Below are 25,496 nucleotides of genomic sequence, written 5' to 3'. Positions count from 1 at the left end.
TATTTCCATTCACAAGTGCAATTTGCAGTCACTTATGAAACCACAATAGCCTACTCAAAACCTTGTTTTTATCAGTTTCACACCACTTTGCTGTTGCTATCAATATACAAGAAAGTATTTTATTATACTAGAAAAAATTGGCAGCCTGATATACTTTACTGTGCATCAGACTCACAGCACCAGCCAGAAACAGAGATCCCTTTCAAAAACGGGAGTTAGACAAAAACAATCTTGCTTGCCATATTTTACTTTCTTGCATTAGGAGAGGTATATAAATATTACATCTTCTCTCTGCCTTTAACTGATGTTGGTATCCATCTTTGATTACTTTCTATCAGGAATTTGAGTTTTCCTGTGAGTTATAGCCCACGTTGTTCTCTGAATTGGTGTGTTTGAGGTTAAACTATTCTTGAAGGCAAAGAACCTGCGGTTGTACTGTCATTTACTTATGGAAATAGGCTGGCGATTCTGACTTGAGATTTATTTTTAACACTGGTTTAACATACTGATGCAGCGCTATTAAAAAGAAAATTGGGGTACAGATGTTGATTTCATTTATACTGATGTTGCAAATTGATGGTATTTAATAATATGCAGAGGACTGAGGACACATACCAGAATGTTAAGCAAGATTAATTCTAAAAAGATTTGATTTAATATACTTTCTGAGAGAAAAAGAAGTAGAATGAATAGGTGTTCAGCTCCCTCTGGTTTTTCTAAATCTGCATCTGTGTAACTGTGATGTTTATCCCTGTTCTTCATGGGCCTCAGAAATACTGTAGACAGCGTCCTCAGTATGCTTATTAAAGTGCATCTGTGTGGGAAAAAAATCATTGCAACTGGATCCCATGTATGGGACCTTTTGTTATTCAACAATAAAGGTCAGTAGAGTGGTTTTTTTGCCTCATGAGCAATTAGCAACATGTAATATCCTAGAGAACAAGAGTTCAACCACATCTGGATGTGGGACCTCACACGAAATGAATCTGTGCTTAGTGGATGTGCAGGAGATCTTTAATTTTAGATCCTCATTGTGTCCTCCTCATGCATTCAGGTTGTCAGTCATTACTGTATTTGGAAGTTGAAAAGAATTTTTTTCACATTATATTCACAAAGTACTTGGAAGGACTTTTCCTTCCTCATCATGTGAAGTGTGGTTTGTCTTCTGAGACCACAACACCCATGGAGCCTCCTGCTCCTGCTGTGACCTGGGGAACAGGTGTCATCATATGTGTCCTGTTTTCTGACTGCAGCTAAAGGCTCTCCATTTAGGGCGTTTAGACTCATTCATTTAACTTAATAGCTTAATTTTGAATGCAATACAGTAATATTGTAGTTTGTTTTTTGTACAGGAAATCTTGTAGTTTGTGTTACTTAGTTCTTAAGATGACAGCATCTAACATCTTCTTCCGAGTATACACTGTGAAAATGAAGATTGTACCTATTAAAACTTGCAAGTTGACCTTATTAAAATGTCAAATACAGCGTACTCAGATTTTTTGGCCAAAATGCTGGAGCACTAATCTGAACATGTTATAACTTTTCCTTTTAGACTTTAGCCTTTCTGTAGATATTTCTCACTTGTAGAACGTAAGGGAATCTAGGTACACAACATTTGCTCTTATTGTTTCAGGGGCTCTTTCAAAGAAAAATATGTGAATGCTTTAGAAGTATTTAGCATTTCATATTATAGTATCTCATGAACCTCTTTTCAGTGCAAGACATTGTCTCACTCAAAGGAAAATTGCTAAGAGAAAGCACCTGCAATATTTTAGGCAGGTAGTTTGGATGCCATCACACCCTCACAGCCTCGAAGGCTGATGTCATTTTTCTGCAATGGACTGTTTATTTTTCCTATGAGTAAGGAGTTGGTTTTTCTTGTGTTTTGCTTTGCTTTGTTTGAGAAAGTGTACATACTTCCTCATTTCCATTTAAAAGAGCAAAAAAATTCCTTATTTGCAAGGGACCCTTTAGGAAGGGAAAATCTTGCCCTTGTTGTATTAAAAGTTGTGTTAAGAAAAACTAACAGAGTATCAGGAGTTTGCTTGTTCCTCCCACAGACTTTATTTCTGAAATCTGGGAGGCCTCAACATTCCTATGCACATCAGTGGTCTTCAGTTAAACAGGAGAATAATATTTCCTCTACCATGCATTTATTTGGATGTTTGGCTTGTGAAGAAGTAGTATTAGACCTGCAAATACAAGATGACGAACTGTATGTCAAAATTACCAGTCAGATGAAAAATATTAGTACATGCACAGTTTAAGTGTTCAGTATTAAATACTTTGAGAAAAACTACGTTTAAACTTTGCTCTACTGCCTTCAATTTGACTTCTTTTTAACTACATCATGAGCTGCAGGCATCACTCCGGGATGAGGAGTGTTCTCCAAATTTCATTTCAGCTGAACCAATTATGGTTATATTTTTCCTTGTGTAATCCTTTGCTTTCAGTTTTGTGGTCTGTGAAGTTGCATATGAAGGTGTTCGGCTGTTAGGCACTCAGATGAGTAAATACCCAGTCACTGAAAGATATAAAGCACTCTTCTGAGCTTCATCCTCCCACAGTACTACAAAAAATCTTCCTTTTCTATCCCAGGTTTCTGGCTCTGTATCTTCCTATATTAGCTGTCATTTAATAAATTCTGCACAGGTATGAAAGAATCACAGTCTGGATTTCCTGAATTTGAAGATGAAATGAATGCAACACTTTAAGCTATTGTTCCACTGAAATTAATTTGTCTACATGATATTTTACTGAAACTCCAAACTGTTCTCTGGTATCCGTCCAAAAGTGGAGGTTCTATTTTAGTTACAAAGCTTAACTATGTAGGTTTTCCTTCAGTAAAGGCAAGCTACAATGGTTTTCTCATTCCAGAACTATTGTTTTTTTTCTCTTTATGTATTTAATTCAAGAACCTAGTTGACCCTTTGTGTGGGATGAATCACAGGCTCACCAAAAAAAGTGCCAAAAGCCCCGTAGGACTGAACTAAATGTTCAAGTTGAAACAAACAAATCAGTGTCATTTTGCATAACCAAGAGAGTTGTTTATTGAGTTATTCAGCTTGAAATGAATTGTGGAATAACCACATTAAATTACCTTTCTTCACTTAGAGGCACATCTGGACTCAGGGAATCTTTGGAGGTGAAAAGCTCTGTCTGTTGGGAAAGTGAGAGCTTAAAGTCAAATCTGGTTTGGAATACTCAGCATCCAAGTAAAGGCACCAAAGACCCGACTTTTGAAGTCACTGTGTCTGAAACGTAGTTGCAGAGGAATTCGTATGCAGCCAGCACTAATTAAAAATAGATCTCAAATCTCTGGGTGGCTCTCTGGAAATATGCAATTAGTGACCATCCGAAACAGTTATATTAAAATTATTTGTTTAGAGTTATATGAGAACTCTGTCAGAGACAGATAGAATCTAATTTCAGTATCTCCATTCAGGTAGCTTTCCTTCTGGCAATCCACTGCTTAATATCTTTCTCACCTTCCGACTGCTGAAGTTGATGAAGCAGGAGTTTGATAATCTCTTTCAATTTATAACCTTGTGGAGACCCAGAGGAGATTTCTTATAACGGGGTTCACTGAGTAAGGCTGGGTTTCTGTAGAAGAGGCAGTGTATCATCATGCTGTGGTAGTGTATCATCATGCTTGTGCCCGAGGGTTCAATTTAAGGTTTCAAAAGCATTATCAGCATTGGCATTTTCCATGTGCTAACTGCTTGCATTTAACCTTGCATTGCACCTTTAAAATGGTATTTTGGTGTTCTGCCTGACTCTCATTCCAGCTTTCTTTATTACATTTATATTCATGTCTTTTTATGTAACCAAATAATTCAGCTTCTACTGACCAGCTTTCAAACCTCTGGTTAGCAGTCCTTGTTTAAGTTGCTGTTCCTTTTCCACCCCATTCCTGAAATCTTCATCAAAACATACTTGTTTGTCCTGGTCTCTTTGCTCAGCTAATCTCAGTTCTCTTCACATACCTTGGCTGTTTGTCACACTCTAAGCCTGTCTCCATCTCCTGCACATACACATGTGTTCATGGCTTCGCTCTCAGCTCATCATACTCTTTCCATTTCTTTCTCCCTGTATATACTCACCAACTTCTAAATTCTGTTTTTGTCCACACTGCATTCAAATTAATCTCTCTGCGCTGTGTCAACAGAAGGGTCCCTGAGGGGCACTGGAAAAACATTTTGTGGTGCTTAGCTCTAATCGTAGGAAGAATTATGTTTGTGCAGCTCTGAGCGTGTCCACAGCAGACAGACTCTTCAGTTTGCAGATAAATCTCTAGCAAGACTTTTCTGAACATTTACAAAATGGAATTCATCAAACGTGGGTAGATTTTCAGAGGAGCAGCAGAACCATTTAGCCAGCAGAAAGCCTCTCAGTGCATCTCAAATTTAATATTTTTATAGCAAAATCTGTAAAATTAAATGTGAAATATTAAAAACAAAAGTAAAATACAATATTTTCACATGGGCGGCATTACACTTTTATCTGGCTTTGTTCTCAGACAGTCTTATAATATTTTATCTGTAAACTGAGAAATAAACAAGAAAATCTTCAGACAAAGAAAAAGCACGTTGCAAGAATATTTTCACTCCAAAAGACATTTGGCAAAGATATAAGTAATTAAAAAAGAAGTTCATGAAGTGAGAAGTATTGGGGACATCTTCATTAAAGATTGTGCTGTCAGATCCAATCATAACATATATATTGCTACAAATACTGTGTATTTTCTCCCACGGAATAACTTCCTAGGTGCCAAACCTTGAAGCAACTTGAAGATTTGTGTTTATTAAGATGAACAATATTCAAACAAAATGTATGCAAAAAAAATGTTTTTTCAACTACGTTTTACCATTCTGACTGAATTACTTAAGCCTAAAGGCCACCTTTCCAGCCTTTTTCAATTATAATGTGTTTATACAATATAGGAAAATTGTATTATATATTCTTACGTATGTAATAGTTATATGCATAATAATAACAAGGTTACACTCCTGTCTGTTTTAATTTAGAATGTTCCTCACTCGCCCAGCTCCAGGCTTCTCAGCTCCAGGCTCCCCAGTAGGTTCTTCATTCCAGCAAGTCAGATTTGCTGGATTTGCTGGGGATTTTCAATTCATCTTCTATGTGCAGGAATGAAAAGTTACCATATTGAAAAAATGATATATTCTCTCACCTTGAAGATGGGAATTGCCAGTTTTTAAGCTATTTGGCAAGACTCAATATGTCTTTTATTTAACTCAATATACCTCAGCAATATAATTCAAAATTTCGAAGTAACTAATGATTCCCACATCCAGTGGATATCATTGTGAGACAGCCCATATGGAGCAGAGCAGATCTTCCATTCAGCCCGGAAGCAATTACTTATTGTCAACTGGTTTATCAAAAACTATTTTGATGTTGGTGCCTCTGCTTGCTGGGAATACTTACTCAGCAGATGAACTGCAGTTCAAAAGCCAGGTTCACAAGTCAAAAAACATAATCTTTGAAGGAATTCTCTCTTTTCCTATAACCAGCAAGATATTTGTGGCCTACAGAGGCTTCTCTATGTGGATGACAAAGAAATCTTAATTCTGCTGTCTAAGTCAAGAGGAACTCTTCGGTAATATTGGGACTGGAGCTCAGGGGTGGGTGACCGAGGACAGGAGATGTTGCTAGAGCTCAGAAAATCTGCCAGCTGTGCATTCCAGGCCTGGATGTGCCTCAGCTGCTCATACATGCTGCACAGTTGTGCAAAGTCACGGCAAGTTCACTTCCCTGAGCTGGCATATTACTGGATTGGGCTGGGATGATAAGCAAGTGAGCATTCAAGATGAAATAAAGCCCTGGAAGCTGAGAAGAGATGGGTAAGGAAATTAATTTTTTGTTACGTGATCTGCAATCTAATGTCCCTGCTGTTACACAGCCATTGTAAAATAATAATAAAAAATTGCAGACCTTTTGGTTTACAATAAAAATTCAAGGAAGGTTTAAGCATCTCAAGCCCTCTCTCATGGAATTCGAAAACTATGCTTAAAAACAATATTCCAAAGTTTTCCAATTCTTTCCAATAATTGCCAATAAATTTTAAATTAGAACAGTTTCTTCTGGTAAACTGAATCTATCAGCAGAATCCTTACCTTCATTACAGCTCAATTTTGTAATATATCCTTTGAGGAAATTGTAAATCCAGACTTTGTAAAATCACTACAAGGCTTCCCCAGAGAGGGCTACACTCAGCAGTTTAGTACAATATTACCATAGCTTTTTCAAGTTATGTTAGTTAGGTACCTTACTTTTGGTCACATACATCAGTCTTTACTGATGAAAAATTGCCAAGGATATGTTAATGTCATAATGAAAATTTTTACTTTTTCTTAACATTCATAATTTTAGAGCCATTTTCGCAGTCTGAATTTTCTATGCGTAAACACGAGATCAACTAAATCCATGAGATTTTGGCTCCAGAAATAGGTTATTTATAGATGTGGCAGAAGTTGCCAAATAGTCTAAAAGATTTTTGAGCCCAGTTCACACTGTGGATTAATGTCCTACTGATTTCTATGGGCTTTCAGTTGACCACTCACTGAGCTTGTCTAGAAGTACATTTTAACCTCTAATTTTTGTTTTTTCCCTCACTTCAGATGCATATAGAATGACCACACTGTTGTTATCTCACGGGGGTATACAGAGAATATAACAATTACACTGGGAGATTCATGCCTTCTTGTCTGTAGTGTAACTCTTATTTCAAAATATCCGGATGTCATCTGACACTCTAAGTACAAGAAATACAGGTGTCATTTGCTGGAATATATGGATCATATGTGCTTCCTGGAGATATCACTGGTTAATACATTGGATATGATCTACTGCATATTCTACCAGTCTTCATCTACTGCAAATTTCTACTGAAGATTTCTTTTTTAATTCATACCATATTGGAGTAGAAACAAGAAAATGAGTACTTTGATGGTTCTTCAATAGCCAGTGCAAGATGTCCTTGTAGACCTGATTAGTTTTTAGAGAACTGGGCTCTCTGTCATGGAGAGCACTTAGTTTTTGCTCATATTGACAGACTCGAAGAGATTGATTTTAGTCAGTGCACACAGACATGGAGTTATCTTTCAGCGAAACTCAGGTGGCAACTATAGCCTAAGTTCACCTCAAGTGACTACTTTTGCATTTGTGTTAAGCTAAGTTAGTTAACCAGTGTCAATAATAGTAATAATAATAATAACAATAATTACTCTTTCTATGGTATACTCAATTTGTTAAACTAATATCTTGTCGGTTAGACAACCAAACCAATGAATATATTTCTGTTTCCCATGTAATATAAACTCCATGTTAGAGCTAAAGGGTGAAAAATATATCAAGGTTGGAAATAATAGTTTTCATTCTAATGCCCTATTTTCTGTCTTTCATTACCTACAGGAACATTTAAAACTGAAATTTTCCATGCTTAGCTCCAGACAACATTTATTTTTTACCTATTAGAATACTGGGGAGAAAAGTCTCTGTTCTGAAAGAGTCCTTGTCACATTAAAAAATAAATAAGCAATTCTATCAACAATATAACCATGAATTTAAAATAGTAATTGGCATGGAAATATTCATTACCTCAGAGTGCATCATGTTTCCTTTCCATGAGGAAAATTAATTCTGATTTAACTAAGCTTCAAGGACTCGTAATTTAGATTTAAGCACCTGCAATGGTAGTCCTAGTTAAAGAAAGGTGTTCTTATTGGACACATAGTATTGGTTTTGAAACAGATATTCTTGGTAAAACAAGTCTTCAAGTATTGTGAAGTATTACATATTCACAGATGGAGTGTTGTACTGCTATCTTTTTGCTTTAGAGAAATACAACTTACATCATTTGCAATTTACAATGGCTGCTTTTGAATTTGCAAGCTGTGCAAGAGAGGGCTAGTGACAGCAGTGGCAAATACATGTTGGTTTGAATTCCAGCTGAGCACCAATCTTGTCTGCAGTGCACGTATGCATACGCCTATTGCTGTAAGCATGTCTCGACATATTAGCTATTACAGAAGTAGCAGCATGTGCAGTAAGTTTATATGTTTCCTATCCTATTCAAACCCGCAGCTGCAGATTCCCTGATGTGTGCAGAAATGTGCTCACTAGCGCTCTATTTTGATGGGTTGTAGTAATGTACACAAAACTGTACAGTACTGTGGCCTATTTGAGACATTAAAAAAACCATAATTTCACTTAGAATCTTCATGTATGTGGCTATTTTTTCTCCAACTGTGTCCTCTTATGTCACTCTTCCAATACAAATGCAGAGTGTAGATATCTACTTAGTAGATATCCATCTTCTGTGCAGAAGGACACTGCACCAGAACAACAAAACTGTTCATGTTTTGGCTCATATGCATGTAAGCCATCATATTGCAGAACTCCATGGATGCCTCGTATAGGCCACATATTACATGGGTCTCTTTGCATAAATCCACTTATATAGGTGCTTTCTGCTTTCAGGAAATTATACAACAAATACCATTTTATTATAATGTGATCCTGTTGTTATAGATGTGGGTCAGTCTATTTTTGTGTGTGCTTATATAACTCAATTATTTGTTCCCAGCTGAAGCTTGGCTTACATTCCACAGAGAAGAGCAACTATGCTTCTTGAAAAAAAATACGAAGCCTTTTAAAATATATATACAATATGTAATTATAACATTATAATTTTAGACTCTTCTTTCTCATTTGGATATATTTAGGCAATAAGTCTTGCTCACCTCATGGATGTTCAGAGCTACCTCATCCTAGATGGGTGAGCTGAGAAACATTCCGAGTGCAAACCGATCATCATCATATTGCAGGAAACAGTTTTTGCCGTAAGTTTTTGGACTAAGAATAATAATTCTGATATTCACATAGTCTATAACGCTAGGCATTTACCTGAATTCACTGTACTATTAAGTAAAAGCAATAAGCTTCTAAGGTATACGTTTGAATCCCACCCTAAGGAACATTCTTCACCCCATCGGCTTCATTAGCCTTAGCTCCAAGCTCAACAAGTAACAGAGATACCAGAAGCTCACTGCTACACATCACACCTATGTGAGTTTTGTACACTAAAAGTATCTTACTCCATTATCATCTCTATGATTACTTGTGTGAGTATTATGAAAAATATGGGTAGTTTTTTATTATCAAATATTTGTGAAATCACTAATCTCCTTCATGCTTGCCCAAGTGAGTGATGACAGAAGAAGACTTTTTCTCCTTGGAGCCAATAAAGTCATTGTTTTTTAGGCAAAAATATCTCAGAGTTCTTCTGTTATCTTGGACGTAGCAAATTTTAATAATTCCATGGGAATTTGACAACACCCCCAAATGCAGTATTTGCACACTGCAAATCTAAAAGCCTTTCCATTTCAGCTTCATTTTACCAGTTGAAAGATTTGGAGATTAGGTAAAATAGGGTATATATGCTTCCCAGTAATACACTATAATGGTTATAATGATTATATGGTTCGTGCTCACATGCCACAACATCCTCTTTCTAAAATTTAAGCCACAGAAGATTTTCAGTTTGCAAAGAATTCCCCAGGTGTTAAGAAGCTATGAGGACTCTATGTAAAGTATTATGTGCAGCTTGCCTTTGAACATGTGAAAAAGAGCTAGTTTTTGGAAGTTCATTCCCTCTTGAATGCATGGTATACCTCAGTTCTGTTATCACTGGATACAGAAATCAAATAATTCTGTGATAAGCAGTAAATGTAAACCAACATGACCAGATTCTTCCATGAACAGTACAGACTACTGGCATACACAGTTCTGCGCTCAAAGCAAAAAGAATATCCTGTCTGCTTTGTTGTGGTAGCCAGGAGACTGTGCTCTCCATTAAAATATGTTTGTTGATCCTTGAACTCTATGATAGGCATGTTAGTTCCATCTCTTGTTATTTTGCATAATTATTTTTCTTAGAATAATCATTCACACTGATCATTATTTTATAGCAGATTGATTTCCTAGTGTGGGGGGCTATATACGGCTTAAAAGTCCACAATGAAAACTCTCATTTACTTAAAGGAGAGCACCATTTCCATTCACGTAACTCAGGCCATGAGAGCAGAGATAATGGCAACAGTAACCAATGTTCCAGCCATGAACTGCAAGATTCAACTCTTCAAAGTCTGTTGACTCAGGATTGGTGGCAACACAATATGAATTTCTCTGATTCCAAACAATCCATTTGTTGTCACTCTCAGAAACAGGCCCTACTGATATTTGCTATTGCTTGTCCAAGAGTGGAATGCTATTGCTGCATGTCCAAGTGACATGACATCACTGGAAAAACATTATAGAGACTGCACTTCTTGCTGTTCCACATTTGAGGTTGGATCTGGAAGCTAACAAGAGATGCTCTGTTTATTGCTGTAATTGCAGTCACATTTGGTAGGCCTACTGAGTACCCATCCCTCTACAATCACAGTTGCGAGCACTCCAGTAAGGAAAGCTCATATTAATATATAGAAAATCTTTATTCTGTTTTCCTTCTACTGCCATAAATAATTGAGGTCAGGATTTTGCATTAATCACCTTTAGAAAAAATCTGTATAACTACAGTAAAACCTGTGCCATTACCTCACATATGCCAAGCATTTATTGCTTGTTGGTGCCATGTGCCTCACACCATTAATATCTTTTTAAAACAAAGTATTTTATTTAATTGTTGGAACAATCTTTTAGATAAAAAGGACTGAAAATAAAGCGAGTCTACTGCATACTAAGGGTTGTCTAATCTTAGGGCTAGTAGATACAAAATTCAGCATTCTTCCTTCTTCATATCCTGCTGGACCAACTTCTGTTTTACTAGAGATGCCTGTGTTGGTTGCGAGTCACTAAGTCTGACATGTTGCTCGAAAAAACTGATCTGTTAGTCTCCAGGAAGAATAAATTAAAGCAAGTTCTAACTCTGTCATTACATCTTAAGGACTTTGGAAAGGACATTCTCCTTCCTTCCATATGCTGGTGGACTTTGATATCCAATCAGACCTATAAGATGAGCTATTTATTCACTTGTACTTATTTCTCAGCAGCAGTTATAGATCTAGAAAGTTTTCCAGCAAGATAAACCCTTCATTTGTTGCCCATTTGAACCAAATTGTTATTTGTATCAGGATTACAGGCTGTACTGTTTTTTTCATTCAGCTTCGGTTCCTAAGAACCGATGCTGCTTCATCAACTTTACTTCTTTGTGAAAATTAAAACATACAGCCTTAGCTCTTGGGTTGACTGCTCGTCTTTGAGATGGTTGATCTGGAGGACCCAGCTGGAACAAACTTTCCAGTGTGGTGCTCTTCTGTGAGGCTTCTGTTATCTTATAACAGATATAACAGGACCTGATACTTTCTGCTAAGAGAAATGACAGAGGTTTTGTGCTCGCGAACCTTAGAAAAGAGGATGCAGTAAAAGAGTTCCCTGTCAAAAGAGCCCTATGGTTGTTGATCTCCATCCACAAGGAAGATATTGATTGTCACTGCTCCTTAAGCATAGTAAGTCACATTTTCAAAGACTGCAATTCTCCTGTTGTTCCAGCTTTGCCTAACACAGGTTGCCTCTTTTCTTCCTCTGTTAATTCCCTTGTCCCCTCATGCTCTGTTTTCTCTTTACAAATCACTTGTCCTCCACCATGGCTTCTCTTTTACCATTCCCTACTTTCTGCAGTTAGAACCTTTATTCCTACTGATTTCTTTCAGCCTATCATCCATTCCACATCATCCAGTTTCAGCTCTGCCCTGGTACTCCTCCTGCCTACTGCTCCATACTCTTCTGCCCATTCCTACTCCTTTCAAGTGATTCAATTCTTGTCAGTGCTTCAGACTCCAATGTCCAGCCTGCATTTTCAAACTTCTATCTTTACCCTTGTTCTGGTTCAAGAGCCCCCATTAGTACTTCTACTATAGGTCCACACTTCCATTTGACAGTCTTACAAATGACTTCTTCAGCTTTTATTTCTGATCCAGTGCTTCCCAAAGTTTTCATAGGCAGTATTGCTCTGGATTCATTTCAGCACTCACAGTCCCCAAAGATTCACATCTGCCTCTGAATTTCCTTCAGGGTGCAAACTGCTTCTAGAAATCTTTGCAATCTTGCAACTTGGATGAAATCCTTGGAATACCTACTTTGCATTGTCTTGACATACACGGTCTCTAGCAAAAACACTCTCCGAGGCTGCATCTACAATGTGTCCTGGTGTGTACTGGGCTGAAATCTGGCTGGAGAACACTGTGGTTTCTTTCCTTCCCAGAAAAAAAGCAAAAAAAGAGCCACTGCTGTCTTGAGTCTCAAGCTGGTATAGGGTCAGGGTGTGGCCAGAGCACACACTCGAATCTGAAGTACTATTGGTTTCCTAGCTTAGTGTGGAAATTCAATAAATGTGATAATTATTCTGGTATTAGCAGAAACAAACAAACAAAAAAACAACCAACAAATTACCTTTCAATTATCCATTACTGGTAGTGGGTCAGTCTTAATTTCTTCACATTTGTGGGGACACCAAGTCCCTGGGAAGGAAGAGAACACTATTAAGTGAAACTGGGATCACCATGGATTGCAACTCACCTGTCTTTCTGCTAGAAAAACGCATATGTCATCTCACCTTCAGTTTCTCAAGCTGCTACACTTCTGTTTTCCCAGCTTTAAGTTTAACAGAGTATCATATGCAACATTTTCTTTCTTGTGATTGCCATCAAGTGAATTTCCATCCTTCTGGTTTGGCTTAGGGAAGGATGATGTGACAGATAGGTGACTGCCAGTATTCAGAAAGGTCACACAATGAGCTGCACAAGTTGCTAGAAGAACGATGGTAAAACATCATGCACAGATTACTTTCTAGAAATACAACCATCTTTAAGTGTCTTAGCCTGTACTCCAAAAATCATGATACCAGAAATGCTAATTCAGTAAATAGTAAATACTGTTTATTTTCTTAGTTTATTTTTAGGTATTTACAGAGGAACTATTAGATCACATGATGATGTCAACCCCATCTACAAACTGAATCATTAATGTACATTTCTTTCCCCTAAATACCTTAAATGGTATTCACAACATGGGATTTGGAAGGCATGTATGTGAATGTTTATGTGCATACTCTAAGAAGAATAATCATAATTTGGCTATACCTATTCAGCAAGTCAAAAAAATACTCACAGGGAGACCAAATTTAGCTACTCCAAAACATGTCATTAGGCATACTGCCAAAATCATATTAAATGCCATGCTTACATATAGAAAACAAGCATTTGGAATTCTCTGTCTTTGGAATAGACATGGAAGCCTGGTATTAAATAAAATGGCAACAGAAACAATGTTTAAAGAGCATATTTAAATAATGTTTAATCTATTTTTACTCAATAAATTGCTATTGACAAAATAATGGGTTTAGAACACATCACGAGCTGCCAGAATCTGATTAGGGCAAGAATCGAAGGAGACACAACTAATGGAAAGAACCTGTATTAATTTCCCATGTCCTTTAATCAAAGAGCAATCCATTTGAAACTACTTACCCAACAGAACAGCTTTGTTCCAGCTCCAAAGCTGGGTTTCAGTTTTGATGTTCAGCATATATATCTTCCAATGATATCCTTTCCAAATGTGGAACCATTTCTGTGAGGGGCTATGACATATATAGGAAGATCAGATGGACTGGAATTTAAACACGTTTTTACAAATCCAGTGATTATCTTTTAGATTTTTAAAGAAAAAGAGATTTTTCAAGCATAAACAAAATAACTATGCATGAATTGCTTAGAAGTGCATCTTCAAAACAGAGTATGGTGTACTCTTCCCAAAACCCCACCATCATCTGTAGAAATGATCAGCACATGTTCGGTGCCCTAAAGAGTGTTTTAAATAGTAACAAATTACGTCGTTCTTTACATGTCTTCTGCAGAACTCAGCAAATTTGAGGCTACAATGGAATAATCTAATTATTTGGCAACTATCTGCATAAAAATATTTCAATAACATTAGGAAATGACTTTCAAAAAAGCACTGAATGACTTCAGTTACAGTTTATTCTTTGTTTCTAACCCATATATTTCCTCAGTTAAGAGTTCGTGAGGGATATTGGAATTTTCTCATCCTTTCACTTTTATTTTGTGAAAAACTATTCTAGAAGAGTTTAAATATATGCTATTGCTAATTATTACAATAAGGTCAATACTGTTTTCCATAATTAGTTTCTAATGAACATATGTTCATTAATGAAAAGTGCATGCTATGCGCAATGCCATTTGAGCTGAATGGGCATGAGAGATGTTAAACATAGAATAATACTATGTGCCGCACACAGGCACCATCCTGCGAACACACGTGATTTCAGTGTTACCATTTTCAGTAAATAGAAGCTCTCAGGATAGCATGGTAGAAGTCTAAGTCACACCTAAGTTACAAGCATGGACATAGATTTGATTCATAAATATTTCAATGTATGTTCTTATGTAAGTACATCAGTGAATGGAAGCCAATTCTTCCTGCCAGAGAAGGGCACTTCTATCCTTTGTCCAGTGCAAGGCTGCCCCAGTTGCTGGGATGCACACAGTATATACCCATCATAAATAGTGTATACTCATAATAGCAAAGAAAAGGTTTATTTGGTTTGGTATAAGCCACATTTTGGTTATTCTGACTTTGTAGGTAAGCATTTTTTTGTCATGTATTTATTTCTGTTGATAATTAATCCTATTATTTATTCCTGGTTATCATTATTCCTGTTTTAATAACTTGGGCCACAGTTGTCTCTGTAACTGTAGAAGGAAGCATATGTAAATTCAAGGGAAAGTCTGGACTTGATAATTACTGGGATAAATCAGAGGCTGAGGGCTATTTTAAAAGAGACGTAACAACATGCCAAACTACTAAAAATGTTTAATTCACTTTGCCAATCCTCGCCTTCAGAATATGGCCATCTTACAGATATCACGTGGTCTGAATAAAACATTTCTGGTAAGTATAATGACTGCATTCCATGTTGGTTTACACTTTGCCTGAAACTTTCTGTCTCTCTGTCTCTCCCTCTTTCTCTCATCTATTTATCTGTCCATATCTACATCTATCTATACTTATACCTATCTATGTATCTAAATGTTTTCAAGTGTCATATATACAACAGATTGCAATCCCCCTCCCTCCCTCTCACCCGTTAGTTAGGCCTCGCGTAGCTCTATTCAGTTTAATGTTGCTTTGCAGCCCTCCTTCTAGGTGAAGGAAGCCCACCCTGTCCGACCCCATAAACAAACAAAAAAACACCCACGGGCCTTCCGTTCGTAGCATTTTCTAAACAATGGCAAGGGACAGAAAATATCTCCTATTGTGAGCGCAGGGGGTGATGGAGGGCAGGTGGCACAGGTGAAACTACTTTCCATTTGCAGACCAGCTGCAGCGGGCTGAGGCCCAGCGCCGTAGCAGAGCGCAGGAGTGTGAATGGCCGCACACCCCCCGCCGGGTCCCGTGTGACATCCCGAGGCGAGCGGCTCGGCTCTGCGCTCGGACGGCAGGCAGCGACCCGTCACGCCTTTTGGCGAAAGGACGGGGGAAAAGACGGCGAGAAGACAAGAAAAAGGGAAAAAAAGGTTTAGCGCGTTATTTTCCAAAAGCCCAAAAATAGCAGCGCGCTGCCGCGCAAGCCTCCTTATTATTCCTCCGGCGTCGGCATGCAACCGGGGATGCCGCACCTCGCAGGGCGCCGTGCGCTCCGCCGCCGCCGACTTCAGCCGCCGCCGCTCGCTCTTCCACCCTCGCCCGCGCTGCCACCGCCGCGAGTGCGGCTCCGGCGCAGCGGCAGCGCGGGCGAGGGAGGAAGAACGAGCGGCGGCGGCGGCGGCGGCAGTTTCCCCTTTCCCCAGCCCTGGCTCGGCGGGCGCATGCTCACTTGTGCCCGCAGCCCTGGACCATATTTGTCAGGACCTACTCGAGAGCCGGAGAAAAAGAGAGAGAGAGAATTTGGGGTGGTAAGGAGCGGCGGGTCGCGAGCCGGAGCCGCCGGCCGCGGCCGGGGAACGGCGTCGGCGGCCGAAGGCCGGCGGCGGGGTCGGGTTCGGCCGTAGGTGAGGATGAAAGTTGGAGAGCGAGAGAAAGGCAGAGGCGCACCTCCTCGCCCTCCCTTACGAAACGCCGCCGGGGAAGGGAGGGGGCTTCTCCCCCCCACCCGCGCGGCGGGGATGGAAGTTCGCGCCGGGGAAAGTGGGCAAGTGACTCGCAAGTGGCGGGGGAGCGGCCGGGGCAGGGGGTGCCTCCCAGCGCCCCAAGTGTGTGAGTGAGAAAGAGGAACAAAAGAAAGAGAGAGAGAGGTGCCTGCTATTTCTTTTTCTCTCCCCAAACACATGACGGGAGTACGCGCATCGAGCCGTGCCGCGTATCTCGGCGCAGCCACGGGCACGCACGTATGTGCATGTGCATAGAGCTCCGTATGGGGGAGGGAGCCGCCGAAACGCGCCGGGGGGGCCTTTTTTAGGGGGGGAAGGGGCTCCGCGAGGAGGGGGAAGGGAAGGGGAGAGACATTTTGCGGACTTGCCCCACCGCCGAGCCGCCGCTCGGCTCCATTTAACGCCGCTCGCGGGGCACCGCGGGGACAAACGCGATGGGGCCGGGGGGGGGGGAGGGCGCGCGGGGCTGCGCGTCGGAGGGCGGGCGGCGGGGGGGGATCCTGCGCCGCGCTCCCCCCCCGGCCCGGCTCTTTGTTCGCGCACGCCGAAGACGGGGCGAGGTGCGGGCGCGGGGGGGCGAGGCGCGGGCGCGGGATGGGGGTGGGGGCGGTGCGAGAGCCCCGTTTTTTCGGTCGGAAGCGGCAGGCGGCGGCCGGGATGGACCGGTTGAATGTGCCGCGGGTTCCCGTGCGCGAAGGCCGCGCTCAGCGCGCAGCGGAGAGTTTGGCGTGCCCGTCGCTCCCGCACTTTGTGTGCCTGTGCGCGAGAGATATTTAAAATATAATCATCTCCCAATTTCCGCCATTTTGGGGAAAGTTTGCACACACACACACACACACACACACACACACCCGAAAAAAAAAAAAAAAAAAAGCTTCTTGCGATTTTTTATTTTTTTTTAAGAGGAGGAAAAAAAAAGTCTTCGGCTCCAGCGTTCCGCTCCCGCCGCTGCCGTGCGGTGCGCGCTCCCGGGGCCGCTGCGGCAGGCGGGGGGCGAGCGCGGGGCGGCCCCTGCCCGCTGCGGGCCGGCGGCTGGCACCCGCGGGCGGCGCCGGGGGTCCCGCGGGACGGCCCCGCGCTGCCGCGCACGTGTGTGCGCCCGGACGGGAGGGACGGGCGGGCGGCGAGCGGCTTCGCCCCGAGTTGCGCGCTCTCGGCCCGAGCGCCGCCGGGGGTGCGGCCCCGTCTCCCCCCGCCGCTCCGTCTCCGCAGCCGGTGCATTAACAACAGGATATAGGCACACTTGTTCTCGCTAACGTGCGTGTGAGGCGGCGTTTTCGCGACTGGGGGGAGGGATTTTTATTATTATTATTATTATTATTATCGCGATTATTATTTTGGGTGGGAGCGGCCGCCCGGAGCGCGAGGCCGGGGGGAGCCGGGGTGGGGGCCGGGAGCCGCCCCCATTTTGTGGCCGCTTCGTCGGAGCGGCCGCACGCGAGAGCGTGAGAGAAAAAGTTGGAGCGCGGGGCCGGGCTGCTGCGGGTGGGGGGCGACGCGGCGCTGCCCTCCGCGGGCAGGGGCACCCCTCCGTCGGGCGATCAGCGCGTCCAGATTGGCTGCGAGCGGCCGAGGAGCGAATCCCGCAGCCCCCTCGGGAAAGAGAGCGCGCCCCCTCCTCCTCCTCTTCCTCCTCCTCGCTGGGGGAGGGGAGGAGGGAGGAGAAGGTAAAATTTTCCCCTTCCACGCGGAGCCGGCCGCCCTTTCCCGGATCCCCGTCTCGGGGGGAGGGGGGGGCGGGAGTGAGGGGGGGTGGGGAAGGACCCGGTAAACAAGCGGAGTCCCTCTCCGGTTGTGCAACTTCCTCAGGAACCCTCGGCACCCAGTTCCTCTCCCACCCTCGCTCGCACCGCGCTCGCCCCCGCGCCGGCCGGGGGTCCGTCTCTTGCCGCGCGCTCCCGTCGCTCCGGGCCGGGGGGAAGGAGGGGGGAGAGAGAAAACGGCGGGGAGCGGCGGGAGAAGCGCGCTCCCTCCGCTCCAGCGCTGCCGGCTCGCGACCGTCGGAGCGGGCGGCCGCTTTGTCTCGTCGCTCCTGCCCGAGCCCCGGCGAAACGCGGACCCGAGCACTCCGGGTTTTTCTCCGCCAGAAAGTTTCGAGTGCGGCAAAACACGCCGCAAAACTGGCCAAGGAGGGACCTCTGGCGGTAGGCCGCGGGCAGCCGGCGGCCGCGCCCGGCGGGCCCCGCGTCGCTGCGCTCCGGCGGCGCGGCTCCAGGCCGAGCGCGGCGGGGTGCGGGCTCGGAGCGGCCCGGGCCGGCCCCACGCACCGCCGTCGGCCGCCCCGTTGTTCGCGGCGCTCGGAGGCGCTGAGTAACGCTTCCTGGAAACGCGGCCCCGCGGGATGCGTTGGGGAAGGCCGTGACGCGCGGATCCGTGCGGTGACCCGCGGGCAGCGGGACGGGCTGCGCGATCCGTGAGCTGACACGGAGCGAGAGCCGCCTTCTCATTGTTCCGTTCGTTTCCGAGAGGCGCCGGGCTGAGCGCTCGGCTTTTTTGTTCCTGCCCGCAGCGAGCGCTAACAATCAGGTGGAAAGTGTAAATACAACTCGAGACGCGAACGCTCGACTTCACGCCGCTTTCGGAACGGCTCGCGTTCACAATCAGAGCAGAACGTTCCTGCTGCGGCGTGAAGCCCCTTCGGGAAAGCGGTTCCTGCCCACAGAAGTTCAGCTGTTCCCGGCAGCTCCGGTGAACATCCGCACGAGCGGTGCCGGTGCCGGTGCGGTGCCGCCCGGGCCGCCCTCGCCGCGGGACCCCGCCGCTCCGCCGGTCCCAATGGACGCAGCGCGCCGGTGACGGCGGCTGCCGCAGCGCTCTCATTGGAGGGCGTTTGTTGTCAGCCGGGCAACTGTAGCGAACTTTGGGTTTGTTTGTTGCAGTGTATGGTTCTTATTAATTTCTTGAGTTTTTTCTCCGCTGTTGCTTTCAGTAGTACTGTTTTGGTTTTTTTTTTTTCTCTAGAAAATGGTGGCGCAGTGAGCCCTTTCCCTCTGGCTGGTTCAGTGTTTTCGGGCATCACTCGGGCTGGCGTTTGTGGGTTATTCCCGTTACCCTTCATCTTTTTAATACCGCTGACAGGTAGGATTATGGAATGTAAGCAGTGGGTGTGAGGAACCAGGGATTACATGGATGGGATTTACTGAAGACAGTAATAGTGTGCGTGTAGCCACAGCTTTTTATTGCTTCAGTAGTAGTGCTACTCATCACAATGGGAAATTGGAGCTCTTTGTGGACTGGAGATAAGGAGAAACGCAGCGACCAGTAGTTAGGAGCTAGAAAAAAAGGTGAAATAGTGGTTTAAGGATTGCAGACCAGGGTGATGAAAACAAGCAGAATAGAGGAGAAGGGCATGAGCTGAGTGCGAGTGTGCAGAGGGGCTCACTGGGAGCTAACGTCACTTCAAACAGTTTGGCATACATCAGGTGATGCGCAGTGTGAGGGTTTGGTGCATCACAGTTCTTCCTGAGATGTCTGCACTGCAAATGGAAGGAGATCACAGTATCACATTATCATAGTCTCGTGCGGGTTGGAAGGGACCTTAGAGATCATCGAGTCCAACCCCCGGGATTCGAGCCTCTGTGTTGCAGAGCGGCACTTCTACCACTTGCGCCACAGGGGGATTCAAACCCAGGGCCTCCAGTGTTCCAAATGGGATGAGATGGGAGTTTTCTGTCACTCCGTGCCTGATTCAAGGAAACAGAAGAGGTTAACAAACGAGATTTGGGAGTTGTACTCCCAACTTAGTATGTGAGCATCATAAGACCCCGTTCAGGACTGCACAGAGAGGGATGGAAACAAACAAGTCATGGAGGTGTTGTAGAGGAGATCTTTCCTCAGAGCTCCTGAGGTACAAATTCTCTATAAACAAGTTGGAAGTTGTTAGTGGTGAATTTTAGTAGCTGATAGAATAGCGTCAGTATTGGGTATTGTAGTGCTTTGTGGATGTTTGAAAATGACAAAGTAGTCAAAAGCTGTGTGTAACTGTGTTACCCAGTGGTACGCTGTTACAAGTGGAACTTGTGTTAGCTGCTGGCAGAGAGCAGATTCAGTTGTAGATACCGAAACCCATTCTCAGTACCTGATGCAGGCTCACTCCTATCAGAGAACACAGTCTGCAGTTTGTAATGCCTGTGGCCAGGTTCCTTCTGTGAGGAAACAGATTTAAGCCTATCTGCTAGGAAGCAAGACTGAACATACACTGTGTCCCTGGAGAGTGCAGCAGGCAGAGAAGTAGCAAGAGATAAAACAAGAGGAAATAATAGTAAGGGGACAACACTGACAGGAAATCTGGTCCAATTCCTCTTACGAGTGCTAAAGAGGGCAAAGAATTTTAAGCTTAGGTCCCTCTGTGAATATAATTCCTACCTACATATAGTTCATCTTTAAAGTAACTTATATGTAATAAATTTCACGAGCAACAGGCAAAGTAGTGGGACTGACTCGGATAGTCCTTCAACACACAGAAGAATAGTGGAACTGGTAAAGTAGTTTTTGAAGGATGAAAAATGAGATTTTGAAGGAAGTGTGTAATCTGCAGATACTTCTTTTAAGGCAACATTAGAAGAATTAGAACATTAAAAGAATTAAACAGATATTTTAAGGCTGCATATTAAAATGTAGTGGATACCCTCAAAATGTTCTATCGTTTCCTGCACTGTTCCTGTTGTGGTTGTTGTTGAAGTACATAATCAAGAAGTGCAAGAGGTGGAAGGATGAGAAAGAGACAAGTGAGAAGAAAAGTGGGCTCACCCTGGTGGGTTTACAGTGAATAGGAAGTAATTCTGGTTTCTCTGCGCTGCAGTTATGAGTGATCTTCCTTTGCTATATTTGCTGTTTTAAAGCTAGATTATACCCAGGTTTGTCTAAAATAAAAGGGAAGATGTGCCATGTGGGGTAGTTCTCTCGTGTTTAGCCTGAGCAGTATGATGATTCAGCCCTGGTAATTTTCCCACACTTCTGTGATAAAGCAGATAAAGACAAATGTATCAGAGCTGGGACTGCACCAGCTTCTAGGCAGTAGGGCATGAGTGTCTTTTATCTACTTTGGTCATCTCCAAAGAGGAGGCTGTTCTGATACATGTTGTCTCCTGCTGATCAGCTTGATTTCCCCTATGTATATCCCCTCCAGCCTGTGGATTCTGTGCCAAAAGTCTCCTCATTGGAGGTGACCAAAATAGTCTGTGGTATTTGGCTAAAAAGACTTGGGCCTTTGTTTCTGCATGTCTGTCAGGACTGGCTATTCCAGCTCTATGCATGCCTGTAAGGCACATGGGACATTGCTAGGAGCTGTAAGGATATCACCTCCTTTGATGTCTCTCTTTGTCTCTTGGACCTCACCCTCATCACCTGCTGCTTCATACAATCATGGAATCATAGAATTGCTTGAGTTTGAAGAGATATTAAAGACCATCCAATTCCAATCCCCTGCCGTGGGCGGCATTGCCACCCACTGGCGGTGCTCAAGGCCAGGTTGGATGGGCAGCCCAGCTTCTCTGGGCAGCCTGTTCCAGTGCCTGACCACCCATTAAGTAAAGAATTTCTTCCTCATGTTTAACCTAAACTTCCCCTCTTTTATTTTAAAGCCATTCCCCCTTGTCCTGTCATTACCAGACTGTGAAAAAAAGTTTGTCCTCCTCATGCTTATAAGCTCCCTTCAAGTACTGGGAGGCTGCAATGAGGTCTCCCCAGAGTCTTCTCCAAGCTAAACAAACCCATTTCATTCACCTTCTTAAGAGAGATGCTCCAACCCTCTGATCACCTCTTTGACCCTCCTCTGGACCTGCTTGCCCTGCTTGCCACCCCTCTTGATGCAGCCCAGGATACCATCAGCCTTCCAGGCTGCAGCAGCACACTACTGACTTACGTCCAGTTTTTTGTCAATCAGGGCCCCCAAGTCCGCAGGGCTGCTCTCAATACATCCTTCTTCCAGTCTGTACGCATATCTAGGATTTCCTCAACCCAAGTGCAACACCTTGCTCTTGGCCTTGTTCATCCTCACTAATTTCATGTGGGCGCACTTTTCAAGCCTGTTCAAGAACTCTGGATGGTGTCCCTCCCTTCTGTTCTTTTAGCTGCACCACTCAGCTTGGTATCATCAGCAAATGTGCTGAGGGTATACTCTATCTTACTGACAATGTCATTGATGGATCTCTGAGGGACACCACTAATGACCTGCCTCCACCACAGAGCCAATGACCACAACTGTCTGTGGTTATCCAACCAGTTCTTTATCCACTGAATAGTTCAGCCTTCAGATCCATAATTCTGCAGTTTAGAGACAAGGGCGTGGTGTAGAACCATGCCAAAGGCCTTGTGCAAATTTGAGTATCAGAGATATCAGTTGCCCTTCCTTTGCCCACTGATGCCTTCACTCATTCATAGAAGGCCATGAAATTAATCAGACGTGATATGGCCTTAGAGAAGCCATGCTGGCTGTTTTGGATCACCTCCACATCTTGTGTGTGCCTTATTATCTCTTCCAGGAGAAGATCTGTTCCATGACCTTCCTAAGCACAAATGTGAAGCTCACCGGCCTGTAGTTCACCTGGTTTTCCTTTCTCTCTTCCTTAAAAATAGGAGTGGTGTTTCCCTTTTTCCAGACACCAGGGACTTCACCTGACAGCCACGACTGACTATTTTTATTTTATTTTATTTATTTATTTATTTATTTATTTATTTATTTATTTATTGTCAGACCTTTTCTGGCTCTTTTTGTCTAATTTTACCTCTCTAGGAGAGAGCTTTTAGCCTGGAATGGGGGCTGGCATCAGCCTCTTCTCTCCTGGAGCAAAGCTGCTTGACTGTCTTGGCACCGTGCTCTCAGAATTCCTTAAAAGTTAAAATAAAAATACAAAGGAATGAGTAAATAGAGCGGACACACCGATCCAGAAAGGTTCTGCCAGTCTTGTAATGCTGACTGCTGGCTTTGCTGTTGAAGGCTCCTTTCTCTGCTGCCCAGTGACCCATACTGAATTGAGCGTGGTGGTCATAAGTCACATGTGGTACTACCTTGTGTGTTTCATAGGAGGCGTCTTAGACTTTCAACATTTGGGCAGGTGTCGGTTAATTCTTTTAAGGCCCGACTGAAATAAAAAAAAAATCCTTCTATTATTACTTTCTGACGTACTCGGTACATAACCTGTAATTATTTCAAAAAATACTTGTAAGTTTAATTGGCATATTCTCTCCTATTTCTTTGCTTTAAATCTTTAAATAGAGATTCTTTCACCGGGGGAATCTATCTCATTTTTAATGCTGTTATTCTCATTAAGTATCTGTTCTGTGAGGTACTCATTTGTTGCTGAACCAGTTGGTAAAAACTAAGGTTTTTTTTTCTAAAGGATGTGTTTGATCTAATTTTATATGCATGCTCATTGTAATGTTTTTGAGGTTTGTTTTTTTCATGTGTGTATGTCTACAGCAACGTTAATATTGAAATGTGCAAATACAGCACATTCCTCTATAGATCGTCCAGCTTACAGCTGCTAAGACTAAAATTCAGTTGCATCCCTAGTACTGGATTTTGGAGATTCTGTTGGAAAATGACTGTTTCAAGTTCTTACTATTATGGCCTTACCTTCATGTCAGATGGCACTTGGTGGCAGATACAGGCACAGCCCTGAGGTTGCTTGGCTCCATAAAAATAGAGTATTTCTAAAACTTTCTGGAAGTGTTGTAGCAACAGAAATGAAAGCAAATGAAATTATTATGGAAGGAGTTATACTAATTCCAAGAGCTACATCAGAGCTTTAAAAATGAGAATGAGTAGAGAAGACATTCCATAGTTCTCTTTTTAAAGGATTTCATCCTTTTTTAGTACCTCATTGCTGTAATGTAATTGGTCTTTTCCTCCCTCTTTCTTATCAGCTGTAGATAGATGTAGTCCAAACTTTCATCTGTGCAAACTCAGTGAAGCCGGAAACAGATATTTCATTAAGCGTAATTCCCTTTGTTAAATTCATTTCTATCTGCATTGCCCTGTGACCTTTTCATCCACATCATCAGCATTTCTGAAAGCTGAAGAGAACCAATATATGAAAGTACAGGCTGTGCCCGTAATCTTAATTTTAGAAGGAAAACAATATCAAATACCCTATCAAATAATGGAGTGTATCTTTATTGCTGGTTGTTACATGGGGTACTTTGTTAGGTGTAATTAATTAAAAAATTGTCTTGGAAGAAATATGTACCTTTCTGTTACAAAGATTTCACTTGAACTTGGTGTTTCTTTTCACAACTGATTCTGTTATGAAGCGTGTCTGTAACACCAGCAGCACAATCAAAGATGCCAGGACATGCTGCTGTTTTCACTGTGGCTCCTTGCACAGGTCAGCTGCCACTAAAAGGAAGTGCTTTCAAATTGCCTCCCAGGCTTCTTCCCACTTTTCATTATTCCTTCTGCAGGAACCTTTGGAATGTGTTTTTCACAATAAACAAGCCACAGAGTGGTTGAGTGGAGCATCCACTAAATTGGGTTAGAAACTTGAGTTAATACAGAGCACAGCTTTGTCTGTGCCTGGGCAGGCCGGCTGTGGGGAGCAAGTCACACCAGCATGCTTGGAAAAGTGTATTTTATGTTCCATTTTGTGGATTTCTGGGTAGATCAAAATTTCAGCTATTTCTTAGCAGCTTGGGTATTGTGTTTTTGTGAGAATTCTCTTGGTCCTGCCGTTGTGCTGCTGTTGAGTTTGGTGTCAGTGCACGTGAGCCGTTCCCTTGCCTTGCTAAAGGCTGGCTTCATGGTGGGCTTGGGCTCTTGAACTTACCATACTCTGTGCTCAGGTCAAGTTCACTTTGTCTGGTGGGAGCTGTTCTGAGGTTGGGTGGTGAGTTTGCCAGGGAGAGTTTTTAAAAGCCAAGAACTTTTAAAGGTTTTTCTCCTCAGCTTTCAGTCTGAAGCTTCTGAAAGATCCACATTTACTTGTGCATGGTTTGTATCTTTTTCTGTTGCCTGTGAGTAAATGGGTGTCACTCAGTTTTTGTGGACTTTGCAAATTTTCAGAGCATTAATAGATACTTGTGGAAACTAAATTTTGAGTGTAGGACCTACATTAAATATTAAGATTTTGAATAATAAGGTCAAAGAAACCTATCTACCTTTTTGAATTTCAAATACTGATACTTACAAGGGAAGTTTGTAGTCAGTCTGCAGATAGAAAATGAGGCTTAGAAGGTGTTAAAGAGTTCAAGGAGTGTTAATTTGAAAAGAAATAAGCTTTTGCTAATAGTTCACAAACTGAAGATATGACTCATTTTTCCATAAATTGTTTCAATTGCTAGGCACAACACAGAAGTCCTTCAGAAAGG

The 25,496-nt window shown here is 42.9% G+C and overlaps 1 protein-coding gene across 8 annotated transcripts in view; it reads left to right on the top strand.

Moving 5' to 3' along the window:
• The first annotated feature begins 15,865 nt into the window (after positions 1-15,865).
• L3MBTL3 (L3MBTL histone methyl-lysine binding protein 3) overlaps positions 15,866-25,496 on the top strand; it is a 78,471-nt gene continuing 68,840 nt past the window's right edge. For 2 of the 8 annotated variants that reach the window (XM_032443584.1, XM_032443586.1), the window contains exon 1: positions 19,147-19,268. The gene's annotated coding sequence lies outside the window, so the exon portion shown is untranslated. Of the gene's footprint in view, positions 15,996-17,325; positions 17,448-17,761; positions 17,858-18,963; positions 19,055-19,146; positions 19,269-25,496 lie in introns of those variants that run through there. The other 6 variants (XM_015858553.2, XM_015858555.2, XM_015858557.2 and 3 more) reach the window with 6 other exon arrangements.

This window comes from Coturnix japonica, chromosome 3 (assembly GCF_001577835.2).
Source record: "Coturnix japonica isolate 7356 chromosome 3, Coturnix japonica 2.1, whole genome shotgun sequence".
NCBI lineage: Eukaryota > Metazoa > Chordata > Aves > Galliformes > Phasianidae > Coturnix > Coturnix japonica.
The sequence above is the reverse complement of the archived record's forward strand: the minus strand, read 5'-3'. Positions and strand labels throughout refer to the sequence as shown.